This window comes from Aulonocara stuartgranti (genome assembly GCF_965226115.1).
Source record: "Aulonocara stuartgranti genome assembly, chromosome: 9".
Lineage (NCBI taxonomy): Eukaryota > Metazoa > Chordata > Actinopteri > Cichliformes > Cichlidae > Aulonocara > Aulonocara stuartgranti.
The window spans coordinates 23898441-23903658 of NC_138960.1; the positions used below are offsets into that span (position 1 = coordinate 23898441).

The 5218-nt window shown below is 45.0% G+C and overlaps 1 long non-coding RNA gene across 1 annotated transcript; it reads right to left on the reverse strand.

The window, feature by feature from the left end:
- Positions 1-1543: 1543 nt before the first annotated feature.
- On the reverse strand, positions 1544-3378 carry LOC309713729. The gene is made up of 2 exons (XR_014278660.1): positions 3046-3378; positions 1544-2142 (listed from the first exon to the last, which is right to left on the reverse strand). It is a non-coding gene; the product is annotated as an uncharacterized lncRNA (long non-coding RNA).
- Between the last annotated feature and the right edge of the window lie 1840 nt (positions 3379-5218).

Here is a 5218-nt window from a genome sequence, read left to right on the forward strand (position 1 = left end):
CCTTATGTATTTTCTCCTTGTCTTGTGGCCCACTCCACTGATTGAGAGCCACTGCTGCCGTTCTCAATCTGATTCATTCAGTGGTTTTCCAATCTTTTGTCCACTTTTCACGAGCCCATCTGAGTCCTGTTTTTAGGACCCTGGTTCTGGGGCTGCTCCGTCTCTGGGCTGGAGCCCTGGCTGGGCCTTGGGGGCTTGGGTCCTGGTTGGTGTGTTGCCGGGGTTGTGGGCGGGTGGGTGTATGGGGGCCCAGCCCTGGCGCAGGGTGCCGCCAGTGCATCGAGCCACCTGGGGGGCTCTTCAACTGGTGGGGGAGGCTGTTAAATCGTGCAGGAGGTCTCCTCTCTTCAGGAACTCACTCTGCAGGAGGGGGAGTTATAGGAGAGGTGGAGGAAGATCTCAGCCTGGGCGTCTATTGTCTTGTGTAGTCTGGAAGATGAGCGGATGATGGGGTGGGTGCAGTTTTCTCTGTGGTGGGGGTCGGGTGGGCTGTCCCGGGCTCTGTGGGGCCGGACGGCGCTGCTGAATTGGGCCCCCTTTCCCTGGCGGGTTGCAGAGTATGGGGGTGCCTACTGGGGTCAGCGGGGGAGCTGGCACCAGGGAGGGGTCACTTGCCCCTCCCTTCATTCCTTCCCCATCTCCAGCTGTTTCCCTCTTCCCGCTCCACCACAATCACCCACACATGCAGGGCCTTGGGGTAAAGATGTGTCACCAGGGTGCAGGGAAGGCATCCCCCCCACGTTGGGTGAGTGTTGAGTAATTGCATATGAGAGCATGAGGGTGGGAATGGATGTTTGTGTCTGTGTGTGCCTGTATGTCTGCGTCTATATGTCAGGTTGGGTACCAGACGCCACCTCTCTGGGGACATCTCAGGTCCTCCAAGGTATGGAGGCCTATCTCCTCCCACCACTTCCCCTGCCAGTGGCAGACGCCCTCAGACATCGGTGCATTGGTGGTTCTTTGTGTCCGGGGGTGGGCGTCCGGGTATACACCGGCTCACTCCTTGGTGGCTGCTTGTCGGGGCCTGGGGCTCGCTCGGGCCACTTTGGGGGTGGGGTGCCCTCAACCTCTCGGCCTGGGGCTCGGTCACTCAGGCACAGCTGGCTGCCGGCGGAGCTCACGGGCACGTCACTGCAACCCCCCCTGGCTTCTGCTCCGCGGCTGCTGAGTGAGCCCTCATCTGGGGCTCTCCTCAGCTCTTTCTGGGATAGTGGTGCGGCTGCCCCTCTGGTCTTCCTTGGTCTCTTGTGTTCTGAGGGCCTCTGGATGTCTGGAGTCTTGATCTCCTCCGTACCTGCTTCATGCCCTGGAGGACGGGGCTGTGGCCCCCCCCACACCCTCTAGCAGATCATTACATGAAGGAACCTTTTAAATACAAGCGCGCTCATGCTCATGTGTACACACGGGTGCTCACACACACAAACTACACCCTTTTTTGGCTCCTACCTCAAAGCACACTGCGCTGTCGATCTTACGTGCTGCACAATAATGTTTAATATTTAGTATTTACTGTTACTGTATATTCCCATATATCATCGTGATGTTGTTTATTATGTTGCTCTTTTTTTTTTTTTTTTTTTTCCTTCTGCTTGTTTTCTCTTTTTTCTTTCTCAACAGGTGATCCAGGTGATTGATATGTATTTTTTGTCTGCTTATTTTGTTGGTTTTTGTTTTTTGCCCTTGTCCATCTTCCTCACTGTTTTTCTTTCCCTCTTTCTTTCTCCCTTTTCTTTTCCCCAGTCAAGTCTGTCCCGTATTTAGCAAATGAAAATAAAATAAAATAAACAATAAAAGGCGAATCAAATAGACCATTACGGCAAGGCTGGGATTGTCCATTTGGTAAAGTAAATCCGTTGGGCATCTTTCTTCGCCTTTAGACAATAATTCTGATTGCAAATAAGCCAAACGGGACAGGCAAAAAAAATAAATAAATAAAAGGAAATGATGACATCCATTGTGGTCATCTGCTGCTGTAGCCCATCTGTTTCAAGGTTTAAAGTACTGTGCTCTTGGAGATGCTTTTCTGCATACCTCGGTTGTAGCGAGTGGTTATTTGTGTTACTGCTGTCTTCGTATCCACTCAAAGCAGACTGGCTGCTCTCCTCTGCCTCCCTGGGTATCTTCTCTATGCTGGATTATTTTCTGTAAATCCCAGATATGACTGTGTAGGAAAATCTCCATACAGCAGCAGTTTCTGAAACACTCAAACCAGCTTGCCTGCCACCAGCAAAAAGGCCAGTTTCAAAATCTCTTAAATTACTTTTTCTTCACCATTTCTAATGGTCTGTTTGAACTTCAGCAGGTCATTTTTCATCTTTTTATCCCAATGCTTAGCTGACAATTTGAATTAAAAAATAGTCTCTAATTTTGAAATCAGTTTTGTTAGCAATTTAGCATATTAGCAGTAATTTTAGCAAATTATTGCTACTGTATTTTTTCACCTTTTTACCAATAGTTGTCTACTTTAATCATTTACTATTACTTTATGCTTACTTTTATGCTCACGTCTATAGGACTACCAGTTATTTAAATAATTTGTCATTTCTGAGTAGTCTTCTTTTGGGTAATTGTACTACTGGTTGGGATTGACATCCTAAACCGTTACCTTTTAAGTGATGCTCACACCATACTTCGAAATGTTGATACAAGAAAGCATGGAGCAGAATTTGATAATACTGACATGAATCAAATTTTAAATATATTAGGGGTGCAACGATACACAAAATTCACGGTTTGGTTTGGTTCGATACTTTGGTGTCACGGTTCGATATTTTTTCGATACAAAAAATGTTCATGCCTTTTTAATTTGTCATTTATTAAAATTATAATATATATTTTAATATAATATATTTTAGTACAGTTTTAAATTTAATTTTGCTAAAACAACAAAACAATAATAAAACTATCTGATCGAGAAATCACTCATCTTTGGAAAAGAGAGTTTATTACAGAGAAACGTCTCTTTTTAACAGGTTAACAAGCTAACTGCACTAACACACTGGCACATCCGACATACTGTTTTAGTTTTGTCCATGACGCGCTTACCATCAGGATCATGCTTCACATGAAAACCAAGATAGTTGCAAACACCAGATCTGAATGAGGGTGGGGGAGGTTCAATTTCGGGTAGCGTTGAGGCAGTTGCTATGTTGCAACGAGCTTAGCTTCTGTCTTGCTAGCTTGCGCTGCGCTCAGTGGATCTGCACTCGACAGTGCAGCCTAGGCGGAGTAGTCGAACGCAGATCCACTGAGCGCTCAACACAGACAGCATCGTCAGAAGAAAAGTTAATAAAATAAATAAATAATTTTGTATTGTTCGATACATATGCGTACCAAACCGAAAGCACTGTATCGAACGATTCAATATCAATACGAGTATTGTTGCACCCCTAATATATGTATATTCTCATTTATCCTGATTTTAACTTGGTTCCCTTGAAGTTAAAGAGAAATGGCTTGAATTAACTGTGAATTAATCAGATTGGCCCAGTGCTTTATATTCAGCTGAATGCTAATTAACACTGTGTCAGCTGTTGAATAGGTCTTGCAATAAGCAGTTTGATATGCAAGTTTTCAAAAGAACACCAGGCAACCAACGGAGCTTCAAAGAGGACAAATCATGAGTCGAAATCGGGAAAAATATTTTTTTCTTTTTTAGAATTGCTCAATTTCCCGAAAAGAACTGTCTGGAAAGTCATTACAACACAGGCCGCCTGAGACGAGCTGCATTCACAAAGTGGAATAGCGGCCACAAGTTGAAACTACCCAACAGAGAAAATATAAAGCTGCTAATCTGCATGCAATTCAATATTACTCAGTGTTATAACAGTGTTTAAAACGTGATCATATGGCTTTAGTTTCCATGACTTTAATGTAAAAAGTGGATTGCTAGCAGATATGACCCCTCTGCCACTTTAATTCGTTTTTTGTTTTTTTTTGTTTTTTTTAAAGGCCACTTTAATTCCTAAACTATCCTTTCCCCTTTATTTATTTTCCAGCTGTGGAAAAGTTCACGCCTCCCACCTGCACACCTACCGTTGCCCATTTGTCTCATACTTGGCGCCTTCAACCTAAACACGCAAACAAAATGAGCCCTTGCTACGATTCCCTGTCCCAGCTGTTGGGAAGGAGGTCAGTGGCACTATCAGAGCCGCTTATCCAGCAAGACACCAGCGTGTTCACAATCCCATTACCCACCCATGCAGCAGTTTAAATGCACATTATCCTCTGCCTTGGAGGGGCTTGCTCGGACAAATGAGAAACTCAACACCACTCCCCCCTCAGCCCACCCCCCCACCCCCACCCAATCTCCCCAGGCACATTAGTTGACACCCAGGGCTGTGATTATAAACATCATTTATTCAGCAGACTCACTTATCCAGGCGTGCATTCATCCCTTCTAAAGACAAATATTATCCACCGTGCACAAAGATCAGTACGAGCACCAGCAGTCTAGATACCGGAGGATGCCAATCGCGTTTCCAAGCCCAATAAATCAAATTTTGATGTGCACATCTGTTCAAAATCATCGCTTTATTCCATTGTATTTTTTTTCTCAGGCTGTCTGCAGTGAAGCTCGGATAAGATTTTTTTTTTTTCTTCAAATCTTATCCCTTGCCATATGGTATGCTGTGACAAGATGTAATAAGCATTTAACAAGTTGGAGATTATGCTAGGTGACATTTGCACTGATTGTGATAACTGTTCATGCTTCCACTTCAGAGGCAGGGTACAGAATTTTGGCAGGGAGGGAAGTCAGCACAAAACAGCAACCTAGATAAGACAAATGATATATCTCTGAATAACATGGAGAGAAAATGTACGTCCTGATATAGCAGTAGGTCCACTGCTTGCCCTTCTCCAGTCCTCGCTTAGTTGAAGCGCCTTTGATCCCTTTCACTCCAGAGCTGGAGGAAGGACAGCATATCTGATGTGAGCCTGGACCGAGGTCCTTAACACTCTCTCTGGGATATATTTACAACTTTGTGACCTCACATGGCATCTCCACTATGCCTGTGAAAAGCAGTGCTAAAATCCTTGGCGCTATTCACATTTGCCCTACAGGCAGCTCCGCAACTGTAGTCAAACTTACTCTGGAGGCATCCATCACTTAGTGACACGCGAGTGGACAAAATTTTCCCCTGATGACTGCTCCCCTCGTTGAGTGACATTTGACTAAAGCTGATAACACGATGGAAAGTTTCACCCTGGATTACGT